General features: G+C 44.5%; 1 protein-coding gene across 1 annotated transcript in view; it reads right to left on the bottom strand.

Moving 5' to 3' along the window:
• Positions 1 to 12,802, bottom strand: part of PLPP3 (phospholipid phosphatase 3) — a 45,298-nt gene that overhangs the window by 21,115 nt on the left and 11,381 nt on the right. The window lies entirely within an intron of this gene.

Here is a 12,802-nt window from a genome sequence, read left to right as displayed (position 1 = left end):
CTCTCTGTATTTACAGGTTATATGTATGTTTGTACCTACTAATGCCATAAGACTACGTGCTTTGAGTAGCTGTGGGACACCCATCCTTGGCCCATCGTGCAAGGGGCACCTGAGCATGCAACCAGCCAGCCCATCCACAAGAGCTGCTGAACTCCCATCGGAGCCCGTTCACCTTCAATCACATTAGAGCCATGTGAAATCTGTTTTTATATGCTGTTCGTGAGCCCCCGTGCAGGAGACTTGCATCTGCACAGCTCAGCTAGACCTTTGCACCAGCCGTGGAGCAGATGTGCTCAAAAACATGAGGTGATGGGTTACGACACACACTATGGAGAGGACACCTCGAAATTGCTCTATGTCTGTAACCCCATATTCTTCTAAGTCTTTCAGAGAAACACAGCATTGCCTCAAACCTGGAAGGAGAGCCCTGGGGTATATCCCAGCCATGACATTACCTTGGGCAGGGCACCCTCCTTCCCTTCGCCTCAGTTTCCCCATCCATCTTTGCTATCAAGCCCATCACGGAGAGGAGCAGTACATCCCCACCAAAATAAGGCCCAAATTCATTGAAACCAGTGTTCAGAGTAAATCACAAACCACAAGGTACAGGAAACTCTCCTCCCACTTGCAGAGTGAAACCTAGGTAAGGGGAAAACAAACACAGAGTGGTTCAAACTGTCCTTGGGCCAAGACAACAGGTCTCACACCCAGATCCTATGGAAAGCACTAGGGAATATTTGTTAAACCACTAACTTGCTTAAGTATCTGTGGCTTTGTTTACACAGCAAGAAGTCCAAGACATCAGAGGGTTTTCTCCTTCTAAAATTCTAAAATAAAATATATCTATATATATATATATAAAATGAAGTGCTGTTGGGTTTCAGTGAAATTTGCCCACAGGACATTTTCAGTGATCGTGGTCTGCTAGATGTGATTAGCAAAGGTACCATCCAAGGAGTTAAAAAGCGTCATCAAAACAATGTTCCTCATCTCCACGCGAACCACTTTCTGTATTTCACTTTGCACAATCTATTTTGGCTCCTTTTCCTACTTGTTAATGTTTGCCTAATCCAGGATTATTAGAGGGTTTTGTTAGTCTTAAGAAAAGGGAAAGTCCCCATCATCTGCTCCATGGGAGCAGGGACAACCACATACAGACCTGCAGCCTCTCAGGTACCCAAGAGCAGCCAGCGCCACCGCTCAGGACCCCTTTCAGATCCTCTCTAAAAACTCTGGAAATGGGCTAATCACAAGCGCTGGGCCCCACGGCACTTGGCAGGGCAGCATGGTTTCCACTGCATGTGTGAACCGGCAAGCAAAGGTTTCAGAACCGCCTGCCCAGTTCAGATTTGGTAAATAAAATTGGACATCTTGTGTGAATCCAGTTGATCGTCATGCCACTATTTAACTGTTTTGATGCCTAGCCAGCTTGGCCCCAAAATGTGCCTCTGATGCCAGCAATCCAATATTAATAGGCCGCTTAAAAAATCCTTAGTTTCCCAATGAAAAATTGCAGAAGAGCTAACGTCACTTGGCACGATCCAATTTCATATGCACTTGAAGCAGCGGCGTAACAGTTGAACTCGGGGAGTAGACATGCCACGGTTACGTGGCTTATTGTTATTTCTCCAGTTCCTCTTGTTAATAGCTTTCACATGACAGGTCTGTAAAACACATGTTCCCACAGACAATAAAATACATCTGAAAGCTAAAACTAGCTTTAAAAAAAAAAAAAAGACAATAGTGTTCCTATATATTATGTGAACCCAGGAATAATAAAGATTTGTTTTCCCTTCATTCATTGAACAGCATGGGGTAGTATTTCCGTATTTCAATTATATGTACGTTTGCCACAGCTATAATAAGAGCATAACTGACCTATATGGTACACATTTTCTTAAAGTGCGCATAGGCATAGTTTAGAAAATCCAATGGTTTTGTTTTCTCTCCTACAAACTTGTGGTTTAGCGGGATATTGCCAATCAAGTCTTGACATTTTTCCAGCAAAACAGTAACCTCAGATTCCCTTTTTTTCCTCCCCTTCTCCCCCCTCCCCTTTTTTTTTTAAACATGAGAAACATAAACATACTCTCCATAGCTGAACGGATATTACTTAGAAGACATAACATGCCTTTGATTTCAAGGGCTGGGTGAGAGGCTGTTCTTTCAGCTGTAATTACCCAAGGAAGAAAAGACCCCGGCCCATGGTGAACAGTAAATAGTGTTCATGATGGCTCTTCTTCCACAAGGTTATTTCTTGGAGAATGGGTTGTCTAAATCACTAGGTCACCACCCACACTTTTTTTGGCAAGGAGGTTCCAGCACAGAGAAGCCTGTAGCGGTGCCAAAAGGCAGCCAGAGAATGGATTTTGCAGAAAAACACTACAGAGGGAAGTCTGGAAGAAGACAGAAAATTAAATGCGGAGAGAGATGCCTTTGGGATCCCTCAGCAAAACACCACAGAAACATTATTCACACTAGGAGATCTGCCAGAGGCAAAGGTATCCAGAAGTGGAGCTACAACCCACATGCCCTTGGAAATGGAAGACAAGCAGTATAGGGTTGTACCATGAAGATGGTACATCTGGCCTCATCACCTCTTCTGCCGCAGCCTACCTCTCTGCTTCAGTGTTTTAATAGAAAATTCAGATTATGCATCCCTGGCTGCAGTGATTTGCATCTACAAATTCAACAGCTGAACCCTGCAAAGGTGCTAAGTTTTCAACCTCCACCACTTCCCATCCCTACCCATGGTACAAAACTATTGAGAATACAAGATGTGTATTTCAGAAAACAGTAATGAATGGTGACTTGCATTGAAGTGAGCAATAGACATACATGGCAGGCAAAAAATTACAGGGATTTTGGGGATGGTCACTCTTCTCCAAAAGCAGTCCTATTTGGCTGTTCTGTCTGTGGCTACAACTCACCTATGTGTACAGACCTACTGCAAAATCTTTAGTAACACTGTAGAAGGGTCTCACATCTTCCTTAATACTGGTATCCTCATGTTGAGAAATTACACAGCAGCCTGTGGACCATACCCTAAGGCGCAGAGGCAACCCTGGCACATCCATATAGGACTGTGCAACCAGAGAAGTACTGTTATCCCCATTTCACAGACAGAGGAAACTAAAGCACGGAACAAAGGGATTTGCTTATTCCAATGCAAAAAAGGTAAATGGAGCAGAGATTACCTTCCGAATTGTAACATGCTTCACAAGGTGAAGGAAAGCTTTTTTTTTCCTTATATAAAGGGGATTTTTTGCTTTAATAACAGAACAAGGAAATCCCAACCACATGCTTTTATCTTACTGCGCTGCACAAGATCAAACAGGGCTCCAAACCATGAGCATAATAGAAATCTCTTGGGGGCTGATCCTGCCCCATCCAAACCCACAGGAGTTTTGCCATGGGGTCCATGGTGTGGAAAGTGGCTCAGCCCTGCTCCGAGCAGCACAGAGCAGGTGTGGACACTAACTAATTGTACAAGGCACCGCAGGACACCATGGGGCTGGACATTGAAAAATGATGCTGCTTTTGCTGGGAGGAAATCCAAGTGATTTGGTGACCTCTAACCGCTGGTGTCCTACACTAAGATATCTCAGTGCAGGGTTTAAATTTATTTTTCTTTCCATTTAATAAAGCCAATCAAGTTTGGAAATCTAGCACCAAGGTAAAAATATTCCTTTCCTTGGTTAGCACCTTTATTAACAGGCAATTAATAGGCAATAATCCTCGGAAGGCTGGCAGCATGAAAGCTAAAACCCCACCACCAAGCCTAAACAAAAAGCCTTGCAAAACCCCCATGCACTCTCTGACCAGCTTGAAGTGTGCATAAAAATCAAAGGCAGAAGAAAAAAGGGCTCTGTGTTGGGTACAGCACTTTGAATCTGAGAGTCTTTGAGAAGTTAACACTTATGCAGATTTAGCAGGGGAAAAAGTTTTAAACGGGATAAGCTTTCATTGGCCACCCATCAGAAAAGCTGCAGAGGGAGCAGGAGGGGAAGAGGCATTTCTGCAGTGACCCACCCATGCAGCTCATCTTCCCAGCCCAACCTTCACCTTTGCACTAAATTAAACACCATCACAGTCTTTTTTTTTTTTTTTTATGTTTGGTTTTAACAGAGGTTGGTTTTTTTCCTTCTTTCAACCCTGCAGGTCAGTGGGATGTTGCTGGCTATCTCAACAAAGCAATGGTAATTGCTAACAAGCACTCTGTGATGCATTTGGTTGCCAGTGTCCAGGCTCTGGGCGTGTTTTTAAGGTTTCGGTAGATTATACATTTATCTTAACAAGTGAAAAAGATCATTAAATAATTTGGCAGGGCTGAGCAGGGCATCTAATTCCTCATTTAAGACACACTCTGTAAATATTTGGGTACCTACAAGTGGCGGGCTTTCTATTTGAAGTACTTAGTGGCTGATCTTGGGTACATATAAACCTTATTTGGCTTACAACATTTGTACATGTTTTAAAATGCATAAAAACTAGATTAGCCTACAGTAGGCTTTTATTGGGGCTTTAAAAGTGGGCTTCCCAACTTTTAGAGAAGGAATTGCAGCACTGCAGATCAGCCTTGGCAACTGCTACAAAAGTGAGCAACTCTTGAAGCCAGTTGACATTGTGTATGTATGTGTGTACATATACACACACACAGATAAAATTTAGTAACATGAAGAACAGAATTATTTCCATATTTCCATCATATCAGGCATATGCTGACAATCACAATAGGGCCTGATTCTACACCAGCAGCAAGAAAATGGGTGGGGGAAGGAGGGGTAGGACCTTGGTCAACCAAAAAATAATCTCAAGGGACCTGATCGACAGCCCAGAGCTAGCCAAAGGAAGGATCCTGCTGCAAGCTGGGTTGGGCCGTTATGTTGGGATTTTCAAGAGTCTTGAAAGCATCAGTGATGTGCCTCCTTCCCAATGGTTTTTGACTGAATCTGGGTACTTGATGTCCATATACTCTCAAGAGACAACTAGGCTAACATCAGAAATACAGAGTATCTTCAACTCTATTTTATTACCTGCTCAGTCTTAATTGTTCTTCACCTTGGTTCCAGCAGCCCAGAAGGCTGCTCTGTGCATCTGCCTGTATTTTGGAAACACATCTAATATCTCTGTTTGCAAAACAGATTCCCATTCAACTCTATTACAGTTCCACTACTCTTAGCTACACAGACAGGTAAGGATAGGCAAGTCTCTAAACACACAAACAAACCCTAGACTTTACTGTAGAACAGGTACCTGCTTTAGAGTCCCAAAGAACCTATAAACAAGGATCAGCATATATTGCATTTCTCTGACTTGACCTGTTTGGAAAAGTCCTAGGACACAACAGGTTTATTTCTACAAAAAAAAAGATATTTGTTCATTTTCTGCTTGCTGTAGGTTCTCCCATGTAACTCCCACTAACCTTTGCATCTACCTATGTCAATCTGTCTGGTGTCCTTCCTATCAAGAGGGCGACACTTCAGTCCACTTTATTATTATTAGTTATATTTCAGCCAGATCATAGGAATGTCAACGTAAACCTCACCATTTTCAGGTCCACCAGATGCTACAGAGTCCATGAGACTTCCTAGCGAGCAGACAGGTTCATTTTGACCTAGATGATGATATTGTCTGCATTCTTACTTTTGGGGGTTTTTTTTGGGTGTTTTTGTTTTGTTTTTTAATAAGAACTGGTTATTCAGGAACACTGGGCAAAATGTCTTCTCATGCCTGCTAGTGCAATAGCAAACAAGAAGAAAGCCAAGAATATTCATTTTCTATATGGACAACCCTATAACACTGATGACCCCAAGCTGCAGAGCTATTTGAGAAGTGCCTCTAAAAGGAACCAGCAGTGGTGGCAGGAATGACAGATATCTCTACCTGCTGCCCAAACCCATCATCCAGAGACATACCCATCCTTTGCAGTAAATACAGCCCTGTACAACTTGGCACATGCTTTTTGACCCAACCACCTTGGGAGAATATTATAGAAAAGCTCTTTATAACAAATACTTCAAAACAAACATCAAATTATTCTCATGCACTGCAAATTCCTCTGAATTCGAAACGCTTCCTCCTGCGGCTGGAGCACAATGTGTCAGCCCCATGCTCCCAAGAGCTCCAGGTGAATGGGAGGGCTGCCATTGGTTTTGCTGGGAGAAGTACTGCTCTTTCAGAGAGTACCTGTTACCTATTTCCAGAGGTAAACACCACATACAAAGGAAGAAAGAGGAGAAGGGAATTCTAAGAAGTGTGTTAAGTTGTTCCTCCTGGGAGTTTGGCATGAGCTGATGTATTAAAAGAGCTTTATATTAAAGTGCATGTATATTTTTAATACCTAAAAAATGCATTAATAAGAACAAAAGGTCTTATCCAAGCCACAATACCTAGATACATATAAAATTCTGCATTTGTGGGGTAAAACAGATTTAAGCCAGACTGGACGACCAGTAAAAGTTGGAAAAGGTGAATATAAGAGACATTATCAACAGGAATCCAGAGCCAGCTCCAGTCAAACATAATGGAAACAAAGCCATCACTTCACATTGTCTAGAGCAAGGAATAAAATGTGATACATCATGAAAACGCCAATGCGTCAGCATCTTTTGAGGCACCTCTATACATCCAAGTGCTTTGGAAGGTCTCACAGATATGAGAAGTCTGACCTAGGATGACCCAGCTTGAATAGAAGGAGGAAAAAACACCTAAAAATATGTCTGTGACCTCTGCAAGACTCAGGGCAAATGGATCATGTGAAAAATACACTACAGCGACTATTATGTTTTCAATTACAAATGAAGTGAACATGGTTTACTCTGCCGGTCAGCGGGGTTTGGAACAAGCCCTGCCTTGCCACGACTCCTCTGGGCTCTGCCTTCGAGGAAGGGCTTGGACCACTGCCCAGCACCAGCAACGCTCACGCTGCAAGAAAGGGGCATGACACCCCATTTCTTTGGGGGAAATCTAGGAGCTTTCTTCCAAGCTGATATAAGGGTGAGCAGAGCTGCTTGCTCCCCTTCATCCACGTCATCCCACTGGCACACACTGGCTGCATGAACCCTAGTATTTCCCCATATAACAACAAATCTGCTCCACTCCATCAACCTCTATTCAAGAGGAAAGTTTAGTGGGCTGTAGGTGTTGTTTTAATACAGAAAATATCAAGCAGAGACTCCTTATCTCAGCTTACTGCCCCCAAACACCACCACGTGGCCCTGACACCTTCTCTTTCCACAGCCACGCCGAACTCCAACAAGACAGAGTGGAAACATAAAACTGCAGCCAATGCAATGCATTTGACAAAAATCTCTTGATTATTTTTAAATCAATAAAGGCACAAAGCATTTGAAGCAAAAAATAAAGCCAGTTCACCTGGTCAACATCAGGTCCCTTAAAAAAAATTAATCTGCTGAGCTTCCCAGGCTTCCTTTCCCACTTCCCAGAGCATCCCGGCCAGGCACTGAAGCTGTAATTAAGCACGTTTTTAGGAACAACTGCCCCTGTGCAGGATGAGGCAAAGCCTGCGTCCACAGCGCTGAAGCCTGCCGTGAGTAACTTTCTGACCCAGTTCTGTCAATGTACCTATTGTAAATGCAAAATCCTTCTTCGGATTTGAAGCAGCAGCCACCTGCACAAATAAGGCTGGGTTATAACTCTGTAACCAAATACAAGCACTGAAAGCTTAAAAAGTTTGTAGTCCAAAAGGCACTTCTGACCTCTTCCTTAAAAGTTCACTAATCACTTTTAATTCATAATTTATTTCCTCTTAATATACTTGCTTTATATAATACCCCCCCTTTTTCCTTCTCTCTCCCCCTCCTCCTTTCTTTTTTCTGTAAGTTCCCCAGGAGAAAATGGTATTACACAATTCCCTTGATTAACTGGAAATGAAACTTTTCCCCCTCAGTAGTTGAGATTTGGTAGTTTCCAGGATATAATGCATGGTACAGAGTGCTGAAAGAAAGGCAAAAAAACATGAGCATGGGTGGAAATGATCCAAAGGTCTTTCAAGCAATGGGGGTCTGATCTCAGTGGTCCCTAGAGCAGAGCTCAGTAAGGCTTTGCCTATTCACCTATGTGTTACAAAGGTGTAAAATTATCTTTCTCCCTCATTTGTATTTTGACTGCAGTTAACTGCATACAGTGGCATCCTAATATATAACAATACATGATATAACTGAGATTGCACTTGTACCCAGGTAACATAAAAAAAAAATCATGCTCCTAATTAAAATAGCTTCGTATTATGGGGAGGGCAGACTTTTCAGGGGAAGGCAGATGTGTGATGGCTGCTGCCTTGGCTGTGCTGCCACTGCACTGCCTGCAAAAGTTTGAGTTCCTTTGGTGAAAAGTAGCTGGGAATGGGATACTGCGGTGGCAAGCAGTCACCCGCAGTGACAGAGGTGCCCACCCTGTGCTGCTCGCAAGGACAGGATACCCTGACCCATCTGCCCCTGGATGAGACCCTATGAATTGTTTGGGTCCCTTAAAGCTAAATGGAGATTTTTCGGGACAGCATGGTTCCATGCTGCACACCACCTCAGACTTCTGGATGCTTTTTATCCCCCTAAGAAACTGCGTAGTCTGTAAATCCAGGTGATGCAGCAGTGTCATAGCAACACCTAAAATTTCACCACCCTCTTCTGCAAGCACAGGGCCACCACTGGCACAGGGACGAGCCACTGCGAGCACATCCACCTTGTCACACCCAGTGTCACAACAGCCCCTTTCCCAGGCACAGCCCAGACCTCACCACGACGGCTGTGTTTTGCAGACAGGTGACATTTCATAGCCCTGTTTCCTTAGGGGATGGTATAAATCGGGTCGGCACAGGCAGCGGCCAAATCTCCGTTCACACTGACTCAAGGGACACAACATGTACTGTGCTCTTTAACACCAAAAATGGATGACTCCCAATTTCCCTTTCCAGCCCCCCTGTAACAATGCCATGCCCTGCTGTCAAGGAACGTGTGAATAAATTGGGCAAAAAAAGGTTAAAGAAGCCCAAGGGAATAGCAGTCCCTTTTTCTTTACTGCGGTTAATTTTGACAAAGGCTCTTCTGTTCCGCTCCCCCCCCCCCCCTTTTTTTTTTTTTTTGGAAGGGCTTCGTGCCAAGTTGCATTATTCCTCTTCACCATGGTACTGCCATGAAACCCGCCTGGTATGTTTGCCTGAAAATTGCAGGTTTTCATGGAAATTGTTTTTATCTCAACAACAACTCTCTTTGTCACCTCAGACATAAAAAGAGGAGGAAAAGGGCTTGGGCTCAAATCCAATCCCAGCAAAAAAACATCCGTGGAAAAGCACCCATGACCCTCCAAATCCAGCATCACGAAAACTTGCCCTCCCAACAGGGCAGAAATCCTTCAAAAACCCTTTTACCAACTCTCTCGTAACACCAATGCAACCGCAGACACGTGCAACATGCTGCAACCCACTTTGCACAGCCTCCGTTTTAAGCCATTTGATGCTTGGGAAAAAGCCTGTACCATTAGTAGGGTTGTTTTGAAGGATTTTTAAATGGAAATAGTTTCTTTTCTTGCAGTCTATCATGGCAACCAGAGCCCACTGGCTCCGGTCAGCAAGGCAGGAGCTCAGCAGCTCATAGGGGGTGTCCTCTATTTCCAGCCTATTTACTGCTCCGTTGAGAAAGGCGCCTATAGATGCTCTAGTTCTCAGATGGGAATTTGGAGGGACTCGGTTATTCAACAAACCAACCCTTTCTAAACGCTGTCAAAGGAGTGATTTGATGCCTTTCAGTGCTTACTATACAAAATGCTGAAAGACCAGCAAACTTCAAAAGCCGCAGAAGTGGAGCTGGAGTTTGGCAGGAGTTCATTAGCTGCCTGTGTCCTTCTGTGTGTGGCTTGTAATTACATGCAGACCTGATGCCAAATCCTCATCTACCAAGGGGTACCAATTAACATGCTGCTGGATGATTCACAGGTAGCTAATGTCGAGATTTATACAACCGGTGTGCCAAGTATCACATGCTTTATTTATTTATTTTTTTAAGCTGGCCTTTTTTTTTCCTCTTTTCAAGTTACTGTACAAATAAGGTTTTGGTAGCAAGATTCAGATTGTCCAGCCTGTTCCCAGCCTGTACACTGGTGGGCCTGATCCTGCTGTCTTTGCACACCAGCATCTACAGGGACACGTGCATCCCTTAGTGCATAGGCCAAGGGCTTACAAGTTGAGCCACCTACAGTATTTTCCCTTTATATAAAGCACACTTTTTGGCTCCAAGGAGAAAAACTCTAAAACTGAGGTACAATTTGGACTCCATACTTGCCATTCCTGCTGCTTGTACCCTCTTACTCCTATAGGTAGTAAAACAGTAACAACAGGAGCTTTAACAGCAGCTGGAGAAGCTGAGGAAGCAGGTACCTAAAAATAATAATTCACCTTTGGGGGGTAAAATGTACACAAAGCTGCATCTCCTGCAGGAAAATATAGCAGCTATTGGATCCTCAGACAAAAAAAAAAAAAAAAAAAAAAAAGCCCTTCTCTTCCTTAAGATCTGCATCCCTTTGCAGCCAGCTGGCTGCCAATGCAGCCCTTGGCAATTAAAACCTTGGGAAGTCAAACACAACAGCACAGAAACAAACCTTTTGTTTTCCCGCTTTTTTCATTCTTATGTTGTGTTTGATCCCCAAACAGAAACACAGGCACCGATATCTCAAGCTAAGAGGGAACCATGGGCCGAGTGGAGCATCTCAGCGCTGAATTGGAGCAGATCTCCAAGCAGGGTGGTTTGCTACCACCATTGGCTTTCCCATGGAGAGCAGGAGACCCAGCCCTCATTTCCTTCTTCTACTTGACTTTCTAAAAGCCAAGGCAAGTCCACTGAACTTCTCCCCCCAGTCTGCAGCATCTCAGTGGCCTCCTGTCCCCAGAGCCACCACAAAACAAATGGCACATGAGGTGGGCATAATTTCAGATTTACTGGAGGTTTGATTGCTCCTGGGCAAAAATAAGACTGTAAACAGGGGCAGCAAGAGGGAATTCACAGAAATGGTCAGCCTTGATGTAACACTGCTCCCAAACATACCAGCCACAGGACAACTATGCAGTCAATCATCGGTTTGGATGCATTATGGATATACGTATAACACCCAGAGACCCTAATTAGCAGTAATTTGATGGCTTTTGCTCTTCTTCCTTTACCTCTGTCATTCAGCTTTCCCCAACAGCCAGTTTCAGCTATGTTAATTTTTCTGACAGTTGTTCAGCACACAGAAACTCGTGTCTCCCACTCACCCCTCCAGATACCCCCATTTCCATACATTTTCCTCCCTCCATAGGAGAAGCGGTTTCTCCATCACGATTCTTGCTCCCATACCATTGCAAAATGCCTTCAGCCCTGGAGAATAACTCAGCACCAGAAGGGCTGCAAGCACAACCCCACACTCACACCACTTTATCCTTCTAATAAACCTTTCACTGCATTTGACACAATACAGGTCCTGTCCAGCCATGAAAGCTTTCTTGCTTATCAGGAGAATTTTTAATCAACTAGAAGGGAAAACATGGCCTGACATTTTATTGCTTCCTTGCGCTTTGCTTTCAGATGTTTCGGTTTTCTCCAATTTGTACTCTTGCTAATCTCTTTAACTGGGGATCAGTGGAAAGTCTCAAGTCTTTCATGCCCAGCAGCTTCCCCCAGATAATTTGGAGGCAGGGAAGCCAGGAGAACATGGGGGCAGTGGGGGGGGCTCACGGTGGAGTGGGAGAAGAAGGCACCAGGCACCAAGCTCTCACACTCACTGCAGGTTCTGGGACATGGTTTTGTCCTGGCCACAATTACAAAACAACAAACAACGTCTGTGGGGAAGGGTCATAAGAAGTTCAGCTTTCCTCTATTAAAACCATCTGGTGCCTATAAAAAAACCCAACTGGTTGGTTGGGATGGTTGGTAGCACCTCCTCCCTGCTCGGCTCTTCCTGGCACTTCTTGAGAGTGTGGTGGCACTTGGGAGTTGCCACCATGAGGGACAGGGCTGCTGTGGGAACAGGGGGCCCAGCGGATGCACACCCCACTTTGCATCCCTCCTGCTGTGAAGAAGGTGCTCCAGCATCCGCCTCATTTCACTTCTCCTTATCTGAGCCAGACCCTTCTTTAGGAGGTGTCTGTCCCCCTAGCACCTTGGGCTCCTGCGAGGGTACGCTCGGTGAGCCTGTGAGCGGGTTGTGCTTTCTGAGCAAAGTAAAATGCCCCTACAGGGCCACCATGTGACCCAGCAAAGGGTTTCTCCAGGTTGGAGACACTGACAGGTCCCCCTCCATCATCAACAGCAAGAGGCAGGGGATGGGAACCTTTATTTTTCCTTTATTAAAAAAAAAAAAAAAGAAAGCCTAAACCTCTCCTTTGTGTCCAACAGAAATAAAAGGACTGGGGGGAAAAAAAAAGAAAAAGAAAAAAGAAAAGAGAGGAGCGCTTACAGCCAGTTCCCCAGCCTGTAACACAAAACCACGCTGTGCTGGGAAACCTTACACCACGCGGCATCCAGCTCATGTACTCCTGCTCCGCTCGCCGCCTCCCGGATGCTTCCCCAAGCCCAAACTGCCCTTGAGAGAAGCCAAGCCTCAGCCTCTGCTGAAAAGCCTCTTTGTTTGGATTCCCTTTCCAAATCAGCGTATCCTGAGATTGAACTCCCTCCCACCCCTCTGCAGGGCTTTTTAATGTTCAGATGCCTTTGGCAGCAGCCAGATTCGCCAGCAGGTTTGTGGTCCTGTAATAGCGCTCAAAACCTCGCTGCTGGGGCATGTACAGTGCTAGGAATTTTCTTCACGTTAA

The sequence above is a fragment of the Platalea leucorodia genome, assembly GCF_965183815.1.
Source record: "Platalea leucorodia genome assembly, chromosome: 5".
In the NCBI taxonomy this organism is placed as follows: Eukaryota; Metazoa; Chordata; class Aves; order Pelecaniformes; family Threskiornithidae; genus Platalea; species Platalea leucorodia.
This window is presented reverse-complemented; position numbering and strand designations above follow the sequence as displayed.